At 36.5% G+C, this 17,744-nt stretch overlaps 1 long non-coding RNA gene across 2 annotated transcripts; it reads left to right on the top strand.

The window, feature by feature from the left end:
- Window positions 1-8,025: 8,025 nt before the first annotated feature.
- LOC130738883 (uncharacterized) lies at window positions 8,026-10,971 on the top strand. Of its 2 annotated transcripts, none has more exons than XR_009019644.1 (6): window positions 8,026-8,314; window positions 8,399-8,543; window positions 8,664-8,695; window positions 8,955-9,064; window positions 9,222-10,225; window positions 10,774-10,971. It is a non-coding gene; the product is annotated as an uncharacterized LOC130738883 (long non-coding RNA). The 2 variants fall into 2 exon arrangements; XR_009019643.1 differs by having other exon boundaries at window positions 8,907-9,064.
- Window positions 10,972-17,744: the final 6,773 nt, after the last annotated feature.

Raw genomic sequence — 17,744 nt, 5'->3', positions numbered from 1 at the left:
CGCCATCTCTCCGGGAGCTTAGACAGACTATCAGGCTATGACTGATGATAAGTGAATAAAGGAAGCTAATTATTCGGGGAGACAGGAGAGATGTTTGCATTGTAGGGTTGTTCATTTGACCAATACCAAATTAATATCTCACTCCCCCAATAGTGCAAATAAGTTAGGCAAATTGAATAATATACTAATTTTTCTCATATTAGGTCTTATTCAAATGAACATATTTAAATAATATAATGGTACCATTTTGTTATTACTATTGTATTAGGTTTCATAATTTTTATAATTATATACTCATTAGTCATTACTTATTCACTACAAGAAGAGCGTTTCTTAATTAATGTAGATCAAATCCGACGCTAACTAGGCAAAGACCGACGTTGTAACCGATTTAGCGTCAGTTTAGCGTCGATGTCGGGATTGACATTAAAAGACTCGGAGTTAACTTGTAGCGTCAGTCACATCGCCAACGTTATATATTAGGATTACCTTAGCTGGCACAACACGCTTGGAATGTTGGCCGACACAAATTCTCAAATATTTGCATCTGTTTGATGTTAATATTAACAATTAATGCATAAATGATGATGACATTAACCACTTTTCTCAAAATTTACGAGACCATAGTTGCTCTCGAACAAGTCAAACGCTACCTTTAACATGGAGTTATCATGCTAGTATCTCCAAATTAGGGTAAGTGTTTGGCCTGCACAAGAGAGCCGATTTAGAGTCATCCAAACTATTGGCGAGTAATGTTAGTCATCACCAAGTATTAAAAATCACAACCAAGAAGATAAAGCTAATGTATATAGCATCAAGAAAATCAGAACATATATAACACAACCATCATAATAAAGTAGCATATCAATATATTAAGCCAACATAAAATCTCAATCTCAAACAAATTAATCACCGCAAGTTCAAAGTACATCACAAGTTATTCTAATTTATCATGAAAAAATTAAAAGTTTCTCCATCGGCAGCTGTGTTGCTTGTCTTTCTTTTCACATTTTCCATCTGAATTCATTTATACGATCACCATGTAAACTTAATCATATTAAAGCATGTAGAAGATGGATCTTAAGAATTCATAGTCTTCACATAATTACAATGGTTATGGAGTACTAACCTATATTCATGAGTATGATTGATCCAATTTGATATTCTTGTAGAATGTCTTTCAGTCTATGTTCTTCAGCAATGGAGAAACTCTTCTATCTTCTTCTCGTTCCTTCTATGCTCTTTCACTCGTGATGGCAATTATACAAACATACTTTTATGGGCAAAGATAGAGACAATGTTTTAAGTCCTTCATCGTCAGTATAATGCTCCCATCAAGAGTCACTTCCTTTCATGCAATAGGTCACACCCTCTCAAGTTAAGAGTCATGTCATTTTTTCAAATATAAAACAATACATACATTTATTTAATTATTAAATCAATTAACTTAATGCATCACATGAGACATTTCTTACACACCAAGCGTCATCACTTCTTGTATCGTGAAGAAATAGTTCAAGTTGCCAGAACTTTAAAAGTGCATTCCGCTAAAACAATTCAAGTGAGGTATAAGATAAACAATGAACAGCATGATTTTGCGAAAACTACCTCCCCTAGTGCATCTACTTGGACATAGCACATAAACCTTCCATTGGCCTTTCTACTAGAACGGTTACTCTATACAGTGCTTGCTTATGAAGCTCAATGATGGTGATCACAAGGATCCCGTATTTCTTATGTGGTCCGGAAATGAATGTTAGAGGAAGTAGAACTTTCATGATTTATTATTTCTGCAACAATTACTAGAAGTGTAAATCTAGCTCTGACAACCAACTGGCTAGCATGTAGTTCAATCAAGACTCTCGAATTGTGAGTATACTCCACACCAATTATTATGAAATTTAAGGCTAAAGAAAAATTATTCACCTTAGTTTGAACTTCAGGGTGCCTTAGAACAGGGGAATCAAGATATCTTAGAGTGTCAATAATTAAATTGAAACTACTCATACCAACGTCTTAGTGGATATTAGCAATGCTCTTGAGGAAAATTCCAATTGATGGGTTAGCAATGCACCATCAACAACTTGCATGTTGAGTTTGACCCCGAATTTATGATTGTTTTCTAAAGTTAAATGTACTTTCTCCACCTTAGTTACGTCACAAATGACAAACAGATCACTCGTGTCACAACTAGATTCTCCTATCAAAGATCCCAATCCTTATTTTCTTTGCTCCATGAGTTGTGAGAAGTTCACAATTGTAAGACATTTTAATATTATAAAAATTAATTGACCAAGCATCATAAAATATGTGCTTTTTGGAGTGTGCTCCACCTTTTCAATTGGATAAGCAATAGGATTGGTGGTAGGGGTGAGATTATGAATTAGGATAAAAAATTTGTAAGTTATGTTGTTTGGGTATATTAATTAAGGGTGAGATGAGACAGAAAGGGGTGAGATAGGAGCAGTTCTATTTGATACGAGAGTTCTATTTGGTACGAGACGAAAGTCACAATTAGTAAATTCAACACTTTAATCTATTTAAAAGGTAAATACATATTTAAAGACAAAATTAAATTTAAAGACTATTCTTATGTTTTTTGTACTGAATCATTCGTACTAAGAAGCATTTCTCGGTGAGATAGATACCATCCAATTTTATTGAATTCCGTCATTTTGCTCCCCTCCAATTTGGGAGGTATGAAATGGAACTAAAATTCCACCTTTTAAAAAATTATCAATTCACAATTTTAGCCGTTTTTCTTATTTTACGAACTAGGTGGTCTGTTTGTGCCAATCTTTAGAAGTCAAGCTATTGGGTAGAGGATTTCATCCTGCTATTGTCTTTTTAGTTATACATAGGTTTTTCTGTGTTAGGTGGGTGCGTTTGTTAAGCCTAAAAAGTTTAAGGAGTCTTTAGGCGATCTGCAAGTGATGGTTCATGTGGTTATAGTTATACTGCAGATTTACCACATCTTTTTAATATTTCTATTTAAATAGATGGTAATAGTAATATAGGAATAGAAATAGTTATATAATAAAATGGAAATTTTATTCCGTATGATAATAAAATACTCAAATAATGGAATGTGATATTTATTCCACTCTGTTCCACTTCATTCCATTTCATTGTATTTTATTTCGTTTCGCACCATTATGTTCCATTAATCCCAACATAGTCAAAATAATTATGCACTGACAGTATAAACTTTGTTTACACATGCATCAAATTAGAAAATGTTTTATTTTTAATTAAAATTAAAAGTGAATGTAAATCTCTCTTCAACATGGCATACATTAATTGAATAATACTGTATAATATTTTACACAAACCCGTGCATATCTATTAAACTTTTACTTTATTTAATTAGCTTTGTTATATTAATTTATTAAACATTATGAAAAACTCAGTTCAAATTAGATCTTCATTTTTTTACACCAAACACATCTTAATTAAATTCATCTACCATTTTTTTTAAATATTGATCAGTTTCATGTATATATGTTTTTTGTTAAGGTTCATACATATGTTACGTTTACTGTTTTTTTTACAACAAACTAACTAAGCACATCCTGGCCCATTGAGTAACCCTGCAGATTAAATAAATTATCAATCTTACTAGTTTTGAGTATATGGTGGAACAGGAACGAATGAATGTGAAAGAGCCAATTGACTTGACTTGTCTCGTGGAAGCACTATTTGACTTGATTATTTGATAGGCATTAGTTTATTATGGCGACATTTGCTCTTTTTTACTTCTTATGTAATGAGGAAAAGTTACATCTAGTACCGGACCAATTATTTGGGCGATACGTCCCGTATTTTTTTTTTCAAGAGCAGAAACTTCAGGATCGGAATTGGTAGGATTTAGTCGAGGTAATTAAGAATTCTGAATTGAAATAAGAATATTTATTGAATTATCCGAATTACTTCCAGATTTCTTTTTTACTCCATTCATAAAGTCTTTTCCGCCGGACGACTCGTAGGAGGTGAGAAGGGCCCTTATTCCGTCCCACACAGTGTACTACTATCGGCCCTTTTAAGAATTCGAGTGGGTCCCGTTGAGTTCTTATGCTTTTTTTTGAAAACTTAATTTAGTCAAGTCGGTCTTCTATTCTTTTCCTTTGCGCAGCTGGGCCATCCTGGACTTGAACCAGAGACCTCGCCCGTGAAGTAAATCATCGCACCTACGGTCCAACCAATTAGGGGAGAATCAATAGACTGAAGTCGCTCCCTTCCAACCTCTATCTATTCTAGTTGAGTAAAGAAGGCGAGAGAAGCAATAGAAAAGGAATCCAAGTCAATAGAAGTAGTAGGCCCGTGCCAAATGAGTAGGCTGATAGCCTGGGAATCTAAATCACTAGACCAGATGGAATCATTGCCTGGCTATGACTCTTCCTAAGGCAGTTCGTGAAGCAATTAGCGGAAAGGACAGACTGGCTTGCCTACGCGTCTTGCTTTTACTGCTATATCGGGAGTTACTCCACGTATTGCTTGACGTAAAACAGATAGTGGATTTGTTTCTGTCTTTTGTTGAATCTTTTTCATAGCTCGATAGATAATTTGATAAGCCAATGATTTTTTTTCCGTGTTTCAGAATACGGTTAACCAACATGTTAACCAATCGATTACGATAAATTGGATTGGATTTTGCGTACACTTCTCCCCAATATGAGATAGGAATGAGAGAAAAGGTCAGTCCTTCTCCTCGTTGAGAATGATTCTGGTCTAGTTCATGGCCTATTAGAAGTAGAAGACGCTCTAGTGGGATCTTCACGAACATAAGTTAGTATTGCCATCTTTATCTTAACAATGAAAGAAAGTGTGGAAGCAATAACGTACTCACAAAGAAGTGTAATTTAGACAAATCCACTTTCGTCGATGAGTCATCACCCTCAATAGTTACATATATTTCTTTTTGAAAAAAATTATTCTATCCAGTGTTTTAAGACTCGGCTCGGACCAGCCGGTCCGACTGGTTGGACCGGGACTCGGTGACCTGACCGGTTCGAGCCACACATCAGATCGGTTGTGCATTCCACCCAGCTTGAACCGATTTGACCGGCCGGTTCAGTGGTTAACTCGGTGACTCGGCCGGTTTTTTATCAGACCGGCGAGTCACCAGTTTTTTTTTGTTGTTGTCAATGGGTCTTTTTTTGAACGTGACAATGGGTCTTTGATTGTCCAATATTTTTTTTATAAGTTTGATTGTCCAATATTATCTATTATATTGGGCCTTCGATTTTTTAAATTTTGTTGACAGCATCTAGGCCCAATTCATCTTGATTTAGTTATCCAGCAATCCATTTAATTCTAAAAAATTGAAATTATCATGAAAAAGGTGGTGGGGAGGACTCGAAGACAAGATCTGAAGGAAGAAGTGCAATACTCTTACCAATACACCACCTCTAATTTATTGGTTTCTAAACGTGATTCATTATATATATTTTAACTTTATATTGTATTGTACTTTTCTTTACTTTTTAATATACACCGAGTCAAGCATTCGAACCGGTGACTCACTGGTCCGACCAGTGACCCATTGACTCAGTACCCCCACCGAGTCGATGACCAAGCCGAGTTTTAAAACACTGATTCTAGCAATCCTTAAGGCACAAGGGTAGTATATTTTGGCTAGTAGGTGGGTGAGTAAAACACCAGCTAGAGTAAGTTACAAATTACAATGATATGATGATAATTTTTTTAAAGTATTGAAAATAGTAAAATATTTGTATCTTGATTCACTTTGTTTTATTTGTTAACTAATACTAGCACCTGAAAATTCAAAAATCCCAATAAAATTGTAGAGGGTGTAACTTTTTCCTTTCTTATTCATACGTATATGATTAGATGAGCATTAAACAGTTTACAGTTTATAAGTGACATGACTTATGCACATAATATTTTAAGGTTTTTCATAAAAGATGTGGTTTCTATTTCACTTGTGAATTGTTTTTAGCCCAATTTAAATATCCCAGAGTTTTATGCCTCATGCGGTTCAATAGTAGTCGTAGGAGAGCCAGGGCCGTGTATAGACAATTTGAGGCTTAAGGCGAAACTATTAAAGTTATTTTATTTTGGCAAGAATTTTGAAGAGGTTTAATGTATCATATAAATTATTAATTTTTATATTGATCTTCTAGGTTTTCAGAGGTGCAAATCATTTATTAGAGTTTTATAATAAAATATTTCTAACATTTCGCTTCAACAAAATAAGATAGTTAATTATTCAATCTAACTTATAACAATATTGTTGATTTAACCAATTTTAATTTTGAAAAACTTCTTCTAGCAATAGAAATCGTTACGAGAATCGACAATAATATTTGATAGACAATATATACATTTGGAAAATAATCTAAAGTTTTAATAGAGCTTGAAACGTAAGGAATAAAACATTGAGAGATTTTATAACACTTTAATATCACGTATCTTATTTGATAATTTTACTTTCGAGTTTTCACATTTCATTGTCCATATTGTAGTTAAGATACATGAGTTTTCACTGTTTTATTATCTTTTTTAACTCTTAATTTTGTTTGTGTTAATTTCTATATAATATGGAAAACAAATGGATCCATGGAAATGCATGTTAGCTCACCCATATATTATATTAATTCTTCAGATTTTTGTCCAAACCCACACCCACACATACAAATCTGAAACAAATGTAGTTTGCTCCTAATTCTGGATCTAGATCAATCGATCTCTATTTAATTTCCGTTTTATAACAGTGTTGCTGCTACTCCTTCTTTCAAGACTAGTGCTGAAAATTGGTTATGTCAATCTAACCCAGATCTGAAGAGTGGCGACACGGTGAACGCGTGGATTGAGTTCGATGGATCCATTCAGGGGTTGAATGTTTGGGTCTCGTGATCCAATCTGAAACCGAAAGACCCATTTTATCGATGAATATTGACATGGGTCAGTACCTGAACGATTTCATGTACGTGGGGTTCTGCGCTTCAACGCAGGATAGCATGGAGACTCACCGGGTGGAGTGGCGGAGCTTCAGCTCGTCATTCGGTGGAACAGGTTCCTCAACAGCACCGCCGCCGCCGCCGGCAGTTAGTTTGATGAATACGACGGCGAATTCAGTGAAATCGCCGCCTCCTTCTCCGGATATGTCCAAAAATTCATCGAATGAGGTATGAAAGGAGAGCAAATCCTCTTGCCACAATGGGCTCTGCAAGCAAGGTTTGGGGGCGGTTGTTGGGGTTGTCACTGCAGGGGCTTTCGTTTTGGCTCTGTTTGTAGGGTCGCTGTTTTGGGTTTATTCTAAGAAGATGATGAAGCAGGTTAACCGTTCTGATTCTCTTGGATAACAGGTATTATTGAAGGCCAGCAAAGGCACACCCTCAATGCACTTTCTCTGAACTAGTCACGCAATACCTAGGAGCAAAACAATCAGAAAAAGTGTCTTTTTACTTTTTTGCCCTTTGATCCTCCATCAAATCCTAGCCATCTAAATAAAGAATATTCCAAGATTCTTAAATCCAACGGTGTTTAAGTCTGGTCCACCGGTGGACCAAAATGCAAAGTGCCCACCCTAGTGGGCACCATATATAAGCATAAACTCCTTTGAATATTTTATACTATTTACATAAGCTCTCTCAAACACGAACTTAAGCACTTATGTTGTCACACATAAGCTCAAATAAGTTCTTCCAAACAGGCACATCTATCTATAATCTATCTATAATCTATAATCTATCTATCTATCTATAATCTATAATCTATCTATCTATCTATCTATAATCTATAATCTATCTATCTATCTATCTATCTATCTATCTATATCTATAATCTATCTATCTATAATCTATAATATATATAAAAGCAAAGTTTCTGCAGCTTTGAAGGCAAATCAGTAATTTAAGATATTAATGCACATGAACTAGAATTTTATCATGGATATTTCAGTCAATCTTGAAATAATTAAATTGGAAATCAATCTCAGCCGTCCATTGCTTTTATCTGTACGGTTGTCTTCTTTTAGTCTTGGCCAAACCTTTACTGATCGCAACCTCTCGCGGATTCCCTCTATAATTAGGATTTCCGTTTTCTTTCTACCACCTCTTCTGATTTCTGATGCTTACGTTTTGGTTCTGCAATCAAGGCTTCAGTTTCGATTCCACCCCTTCTTCTAGCCAGGTTAGATCTATGTAGACATCTCCCCCTTTTGTTGGATTGTCCCACTTTCAGAGTTTCAGGCTGTGATAAAATGTTGCCCTTCATAATTCGCCTGCGCTTGCCATGTTTCGTTCGCAATTCATGGTCGCTTGACTTGCTATCCCTGTTCCATCAATCTGCGGTGTGAATTTCCAACCACTGTTTTTTTTTTTGTTTCCTTATTATGTGACTCCAAAACTCTGACCTTTGGCTGTTGAAATTTCAGCTTAATTAAATCGGCGAGGAGTTGGGCATGGAGGAGCATGTCTTTCATATGCATTGTGTTGAAGTTGCCTCTTGCTCTCTCCTTGATTCGCTTGCAGGTACCACCAACACGGTAGAGGAGATGAAGCAGGCCTTTCCTTTTTCATGTAACTCTTTCTGCTTCTTTTGTTCATTGAATTTTCCTTTACCTGCATAAACAATTTCCTTTGTATGAATTTGGGGAGTTTCTCATAGTTATTTGTTCATTTTCTGTTTGTGTTTCTCAGGGAATTTTCAGAAATCCCCAACCTAAATCAAAGTGAGTAAAACTTATCTTCCTTTGTTTTTATTTGCAGTACATATTTTGTCTTTCTTCCTGCACTGTGTTTGTTGTTCTTCACTATGTTCCTTTGCAGCTATTGTGTCTGAAATTGCATCCCTTTGCCACTTTACAATTCTGCAAGTGTTTCTTCTCTTTTTGTGCCCGTTTCCACTTTCTTTTAAACACATTCTTGCATATGATTTTGCAGTCATGTGCATCTCTAATTTGGAGAGTGTTGTGAGGTTTTCTCATGTAGATTTCACATAAAAGAACACATTTGCAAGGTTGATCCTAATATTGGGCTTCCAAGGTCGTTTGTATACAAATTTTATCGAGAATCGTTTGAAAAGGATTTCAACCTGCCAGGTATTGACCCTGAAAAATCAGTAAGATCTTCAATATTTCTTGCAACCTTTGCTTTATGACTTCTTTATTTGATAAAATCCGAGATATTTCCCCAGCAAAAGAGTCCTCAAGAGTCTTATTTTCTTTCTAATTACTTTATTTCCTAATTTTTCCCCAGCTTTCCTTTCACTCCTATTTGCAAATATAGGCCAGATGAGGGAATTACGGTGCTGAATCGCTGCTTCTCCTCGAATTTTTCTAGAGAAACTGAGCAAGTGTCATCCAATTTTGTAACACTTGGTATTACCATTGATGAGAACAAATAGATTGATAGCATAAAAGGTCATTTTTGGGATTAATTCTTCCCCTTTTGTCCAGGAAATCCATATTTGCTAATATTTTATTTTCAGAATTCCCCTTTCCCTTCGAAAGATTCTACCTCTCATGAATTGGTGTTTAAGGTAATTGTGTTTTGATTGATAGTGAAAGCATAATGTGCTCAAATAAACGTATGAATTGAACGACTAGAGACAAGAGTGGATTATAAATGTTTAAGAGGGCTACACAGTTTTGAGGGCTACACAGTTTTGTTGTCTTTGGTTTATTTTCCCCCTCTATTTAAACTGTATTAGAAGTTTATTTTCATGTGTTTTGAAAGAATCCAGTTATATAATTGGGTTTCTTTGTTTATGTATTTTATATTTTATCTTAGAAGAAGATGAACATGAAGGTTGTGAAATATGACACAATAGGTGTGGGGTATTCTGCACATTTAGTATTTGCTGCCTATTAAATGGCCATTTAGCTGAATTTGTTTTTATCACTTCCTAATTCCTATAGCTCTGCGTTAGTTAGCTTTGCACCATTGACTTGAGTCTACTGTGGTAATTGATTTTCCTCTGTGCAATTTGTGATTCTGGGGCTAGATATTTTATTATTCTCCCCTCTTTTTTCTTACGTGGGTGATATTCATTGTGCTTGCTTATACTCTTCACTGATATAGTTTTAATTTGCGTGGAATGATGCATCAGAAAGATGGATTTGCTAACACAAGAGTCATAGTAGTTATCCTAATATGCAATGCAAGGGTCATTAAATACAAGTTATCCTCTAGGTGTTTCCTTTAATAGACCTCAAGGTAGACAAATGCCCATGATGCAAGAAGGGTATAATCCTTATCAGGTAAGATAATATGTTGCTTCATAAACTACTTAATGTTGCATTGACCACGATACACTGCTACCTTGATTTGATAACACATTTGACCAAGACTCTTAGCGATGATGCTCTTTAAGTAATTTATTTGAAAGAAAGTCAGCTAATTAAAGATTTCACTAGGAAATTTAGGATAAAAAGTGATGTCAATTTATGGGAGGAGTTAAGGTTATCCCATTTGGTGCCAAACTTCTCATTCCCTCTTTGTGAGCTGAGAAATGTGGAAAAGGCCGATACATGGTCTCTTTGATGTTGCTATAGCTGATATTAAACATTTCCAAACTGTTGTAAAAGTTAAGAGTAGGTGTTCCTGAATTTAAATTATAGATAAGTTACCTAAGGAAATATTTACAATTTGCAAGTGGTTCAAACCATGTGGGCTGTGGTTGAAGGGTTTCTAAAAGAGACAAGCTCTCTATTTACAAAGTGATATATTCTACTTTTTATGTCACTTTGTGATTTACTTTAATCTATGACCAAGTAGTTATCCTAATTTGCTCCATCTTTTGTTGCAGCTATGGACCTTTTTTTGGCTCTTCATCTCAACCAGTTATTGCAGAGAGTAATCCATGAGAGCAAAGTCATTGTTAGAAAACCAGCATTTGGCATCTCAGATTTATAAACCACTTCATAAACTATGTACACTATTTTTTGGCAGTTCTGTATTATATTATTGATCACCGTGAGTATCTTAAATCCTTTAATTTTTTCAAGTGGGCTCATAATTTTGTTCCAAGGGAAGATAGAAATCAACTAAACAAATTTTCATTTTTACACTATTAATAATGTTGAATTTGAACAATCCCACACGGATAGAAAATAAGTGATTGGAAATTATTAACACCATTATCTTTTTTTTTCTTGAATGCTATTACTCATTTAATGGTCCCCCATTAACTTGGTTTAACTATTGAAAAAACTTCAACGGTGGTGTTATTTCAAGAAAAATGAAGCTTATTTAACACAAATAATTCTGTTAAAATAAGATTGAAACTGAAGAATGAAACCTTGACAGGTGGAAATAAATAAAAAAACTGACAGGATGATTTAACACTATTAAGTGTACTTATATTTTGAACTTAATTGCTATTACTTAGTCCCCCATCAAAGTCTATCAAAGTCTACTTAACTTCATTAATTATCTATTTATCTATATAATATGAGATTAATTTCTATGCACTAACCGTGTAAATAAGCAACTTGAACAAAAGCAATTTCGTAGACAAAAAGAAAAGGTGCTCTTGATGATTTAAGTATCATAAAAAATCACAGTCAAACACAAAATAGACGAAAAAAGCACAGTGCAATTCTACACTTTGGACTTGTGAAGCATTTCAAAAAGCATTATAATTACAAAATAAGCGAAAAAAATCCCCCCTCCTAAAGAAAAACATTTAACATCAGCACATAAGCTGAGCTGAAGTTCAGTTTCATCATGAAATTCAAGACTAAGCTTCATTAGCATCAATTTGAGTTTGGAGAAGAAGTTTGGTCCCCACATGCTAGTTTCACTGATATAACAGTCAAAATATCACTTTTGTCTTTACAACTCCACAATTACAACTGTAGAGCAGTCTTATAAAGTTGCCAATGATTACTTACAGATATTCGGGTAGCAACAAAGCCACCCTTGACAAGAGGTTTATTCAGTTGTCCCTTGTGGACACCAGATTTGCTAGCTTGGAAATGCCCAAAAGAACCTGAGAGTAACACAGATTCTAAAATGAGCTAGTTGCTTATCATTAAGAACTAAGCACAATGTATAAGATGCAGCAAGGTTGTCAAATTGTGAAGAGATTTAAGTACAAAAACTTGTTAAGTCTTCTGTCAACTCCATCCATTGAGGTAATGTATGCAAAGATAATTCCTCTACTAATCAAATAAATTATATAACTTGAAGAGGAAAATAAAAAGCAACCTGCTCCATGAACAACAACGAAACGACTACATTCTGTTGGTGATTTTAGAATCATCAATGTATTTTAGTAGAAATGTGATCTACTATAGGCTGATGCAATTACGCGTTAGGCTCGGAATCGAGTCAGGTTAGTGCGGAGTGCACGCTCGGTGAGCCAACGCATAATTGACCGCGAATACGAACCGGGGTCCAAGGGGCGGAGCCCCTGGCTGGACAGTTGTGACCCTAGTTTGAAATTGTTTGAAGAATTGTGACTTTTCGGAACAATTGTGACCATTCGTGCAAACACAACCTTCTATATAAGGTTGCTTGCAGCCTAAGGAAAAAACACAGAAAACCAGAAACAGTATTCTGAAACAGATATTCGAACAACACAACATCTCTCTACTTTCTTTATCTGTTCTCTTGTGCCAAGAAACAGATTGATTGTCAAGCATTATCCCAACAAAGATTTCGTGAACCCAGGCAATTACAGGGTCGAAATAATTTGTTCGGAAAGTGGACGCTCACGATTCTTGACTTTATCCAGGATTATCACACCCAGTTTTCTAACACATTCCAAGTCAGAATGATCTCCAAATTCTTCAGGGTTACAACAAATTTCTAAATCTCCAGGCCTCTTGCTCCAATCCATTCCAGGAGGCTTCTCAGAAGATACAACCATAACCTGCCTCAGCTGTTCTGAAACCTTGTGAAGAATCTCCTCATTTATCATCTCTAGTTCATTTTTGCAAGTAATCGCAGCTAGAGAGAAGGGAAAGAAGGAGACTAAAAGACTTTTTTACCTGGGTAGTATAAATTTGGAGTTTATTTACCAATCTAGTGCAACTTTTAAAATATTTACGAGACTAGCGTAAATCGTCACTAGCATCGGCGATATATTTTTTTCTTCTTCTCAGCTTTTGGAGAAATCGCCAATGGGACTGGCGATATTCAATTTTTTGTGGTATCGTCAATGCGGTTGGCGTTAATATTATATATACATTAAAAAAAAGAGTATCGCCATCATGAGTGACGATTTTAATCTTTTATAAACAAATTTTTTGTTTTAAGCAACAACGCCAACACCATTGGGGACTTCTTTTTATTTTCAATACTAAAAACATAAATATAATGGCCCCAATTGCATGCATGGATGTTTTTTTTTCTAACATGCATCCATTTAATATATATTTAGGTTTTAAAACTATTAACTACGTCAAGGTGAAAAAAAAAAAGAAGGAAGCCAATCCTATAAGCATTAATGGTTTAAAATAAAAAATAAAAGAACAAATGGCGACACTAAAACTTTTCAAAATCGCCAACACTAACGGCGACACTTAAAGAATATATATATATAATATTTGGTTAACGTCAATCTCAACGGCAATACTAGAAAAATATATATATGTCGCCACGGCTGTTTGGCGATTTAACTCAAATGAAAAAAAAAATATATATATATATATATATATATTTTTTAAGTGTATTATATATACATTAAAAAAAAGAGTATTGCCATCATGAGTGACGATTTTAATCTTTTATAAACAAATTTTTTGTTTTAAGCAACAACGCCAACACCATTGGCGACTTCTTTTTATTTTCAATACTAAAAACATAAATATAATGGCCCCAATTGCATGCATGGATGTTTTTTTTTCTAACATGCATCCATTTAATATATATTTAGGTTTTAAAACTATTAAAAGTTACACTAGATTGGTAAATAAACTCCCAATTTACACTACTCAAGTTAAAAAGTCAAAGAAGGAAGAGATAAGGATAAGAGAAGATAAAATCTATATATATATTAAAGCAGTAACATTCCAAGCATGTCATTATCAAAAACCTCAGCTCCGGAATATTTTGCAATATTTTATTCCCTTCACTTTGCACCACAACTCGCCACGTGTCTCATTCGGATTATTATATTCAGATTTATTCATCCATCCTTCATTCTCCCTCTTCTCCCACTATCTCCATACTATTTTCTCTCCCCCATTATCTCGGTCTCATCATATAATTATACTGAGAATTTAATGGTGGTCAAATTTCTATGTGCAATTAACCATAATTCCATTACTTTTCTCCCTCTTTTTCCTCCCTTTTCTCATATTATTGTTTCACGTTAATGTACCTAGACCATTCTTCATTATAATGTGAAAATTTTCAAATTATTAAGCCTCCATTGATTGGATTAACCGTCCCTTCTCCCATCAACATTCCAATTTAATTCATCCCATTCTCATCTTTTCGTTTTTCTCTATTTTTAGTTTTTACGGTAATCCCCATTGAATTATAAAAAGTTATTTTCATATATTTTCAATATCTTTTTATCACGTTCAAAAAAAAAATCTTTTTATTATGTATTATAAACAAAATCATTATTAATATTATATAATTTGAAATGATATGTTGTTTTTTTTTAAGTTTTCTAATAATATGAGCAAATCATAACAATATTTGGTTCATAATCAACATATTTTGTTTAGAGCAGTAATTATTCTTTATTTTTTTTCAAACTGAGCAGTAATTTTTTCCTGTTGCTTTTTATACGTTAATAAAAATTTAAATTCTCTCACTTTATATTTTTTTGATTAACTATTAAATTTTTCCATTCAATCTTTAATCATATCTTTGGCGATGGGACACAAACTACCTACAACACCAGGAGCATAATCGTTACGCTCTGTTAGAGGATGAGGAGGATCGGCCGGAAGATGCCATGGTTTTCTATGATGGGACCGCGGTACCCTATGATCCAGGAGCTCAGAATGATGCTGCGACGCACTTGGGCAGGCCGTGAACCCTGTTCAAGTGGTACCTTCTTCTCACTAGTGTTTATGGATAGCACGCCCTTTAGTGTGTTGGCCTGGAATATTAGGGGGGGAGCCGGAGCTCGTGGTCAGCGACGAGTTCGGGATTTGATTAAGTCCTTTCATCCATCCTTAATCGTACTTGTTGAAACCCATTGTTCCTTTGCGTCGGCTGCACAATTTTGGCAAAGAGCATATGATTTATGTGCTTGCTCCGAAGCAGTAGGGCATCGGGGTGGGATCTGGGTCCTGGCTCCTGTGGATCGCAACTTCACAGTTCAGATTGTGGATGTGCATGCTCAAGTGGTTACAGTTTCAATTTCAGTTGCTAATAGCTCATGGATTTGCTCGGCGGTGTATGCTAGTCCGAATCCGACTCTAAGGGCAACGCTCTGGCAGCACCTCATGTCTCTCCGGCAACATATTCTCAGACCTTGGCTTTCCCTAGGGGATTTCAATGAGATCACCTCGCCGTCAGAAGTTGTTGGTGGAGAGTTTTGCCAGACACGTGCGGATCGTATGATAGATATGATGGAGGTTTGTGAATTCATTGATCTTGGTGCCATAGGGAAAAAATACACTTGGGAGAGGAGACTTAATGGGTATAGCAAGATTGCTAAGCGCTTGGATAGAGCTATTGGTGACATATCTTGGCGCCACAATTTCCCTGAAGCTTATGTCGAGCACTTAGCTCGTGTTTATTCCGACCATTGTCCAATTCTTGTGAGGTGCAACCCTGTGACAGAGAACCGTGCATCCCGTCCTTTCCGGTTCCATGCAGCCTGGGCAACACATCCCTCTTATGAGAACTTGGTTCGTGACACCTGGAAGGAGCCCCCACCTTCGTTGGTAGGGAAGCTTGCCAACGTGAGAACGGCATCTCTAGCCTTTAATAATAACGTGTTTGGCAATATCACTCGAAGGAAGAAGCGTGTGGAGCGACGCCTCCAAGGCCTACAACGTGAGCTTGAAGTGAGGGAATCCGAATCCCTTCTTCGCTTGGAAAAGGACTTGAAGGAGGAATATGAACACATCTTAATGCAAGAGGAGATAAATTGGTACCAAAAGTCCCGTGAGAGATGGGTTAAACTTGGTGATCGTAACACCAAGTTTTTCCATACTCAAACAGTTATTCGGCGGAAGCGGAATAAAATCCATGGGATGTTTATTGCAGACTCTTGGTGCACGGAGCCAAATGCCTTGAAAGCAGGAGCCCAGGAATTTTTCACTAATTTATTTTCTATTGATTCTCAGGTGCGCAGGAACCATGTCATGGACATCAAGCCACCAGTTATCTCTCTAGAGGATAGAGTGGAGCTTGCTGAACCTGTGGCCATGGAAGAGGTTCGGGGTGCTGTGATGGCGATGCACTCATTCAAGGCACCAGGAGCGGATGGGTTCCAAGCTTTCTTTTATAAGAAGTATTGGAATATTCTTGGCCCGGACCTTCATTCCATGGTGGCTGATGCGTTTGCTCATGGGAGGGGGGAGTCTTCGCTCCTAGAGACGCTACTCGTACTCATTCCCAAGGTTGATAACCCGCTTCATTTTAAGGAGCTTCGCCCAATCAGTTTGTGCAATGTGGCGTACAAAGTGATCACCAAAGTGTTAGTGAATAGATTCAGGCCTCTCCTACATGATCTGATTGGACCTCTTCAAGGAAGCTTTATTCCGGGACGAGGAACCAAGGACAACATAATTCTAGCCCAGGAGGTCATGCACACTATCCATACTTATAAGCGGAAAGGGGGTTTAGTAGCTTTGAAGATTGACTTGGAGAAAGCTTATGATCGTGTTAGCTGGGATTTTTTACGGGCAACGTTATATGACTTTGGCTTTCCACCCACCGTTGTGGATTTGATTATGTGGGGAGTTCAATCGGCGTCAATCTCAATTTTATGGAATGGGTCTAGGATGGAATCCTTCACCCCTCAGAGAGGCCTTCGCCAAGGGGACCCTTTATCTCCGTATCTCTTTGTGTTATGCATGGAACGCTTGGCTCTCTTGATCCAGAAGAGAGTAGATGAGGGAGCTTGGCGCCCGATCCGAATCACCAAGGAAGGTATTGGCATTTCTCATTTATTTTTTGCTGATGATGTGTTGCTCTTCTGTCAGGCAACCAAGGTCCAAATGCGTGTGGTAGCCGACACCCTAAAGGACTTTTGTGAGGCCTCAGGAATGCGGGTTAATTTGGACAAATCCCGAATGCTATGCTCAAAAACAGTTGTTGTGCCAGTCCAACAGGAGTTATCTTCTATCTTGGGTATTCAAAGGGCGAGTAACCTGGGGAAGTATCTTGGGATTCCTCTTTTGCAGGGGAGAGTTACCAAGGATGTTTTTCACCCTTTAATGGATAGAGTGAATGCAAGGCTAGCCTCTTGGAAGACCAACATGTTGAACAAGGCCGGAAAGCTTTGTCTTGCCAAATCTGTGCTCACCTCCATTCCAGTCTACACCATGCAATCTCTTTGGCTTCCCCAATCGGTGTGTGATTTTGTGAACAAGAAGATTCGTAGCTGTCTATGGGCGAAGGGGACAAGCAACCGGGGTTGGAATTTGGTATCTTGGAGCGATGTCAGCCAACCAAAGGAGCATGGGGGATTGGGCCTTCGAGATACAAGATTGAATAATGTTGCAATGCTTGGGACGTTGGTAGAGAATTTGCTTCATGACAGAGACAAGCCTTGGGTCCAAGCAATATCTCAAAAGTACTTACATAACAATAACTTGATTCTCCAGGGGAAGTACAAGGCCGGTGACTCTTACGTTT

The sequence above is a fragment of the Lotus japonicus genome, chromosome 2 (assembly GCF_012489685.1).
Source record: "Lotus japonicus ecotype B-129 chromosome 2, LjGifu_v1.2".
In the NCBI taxonomy this organism is placed as follows: Eukaryota; Viridiplantae; Streptophyta; class Magnoliopsida; order Fabales; family Fabaceae; genus Lotus; species Lotus japonicus.
Note: the sequence above shows the minus strand (reverse complement) of the source record. Positions and strands in the feature narration are given on the sequence as shown.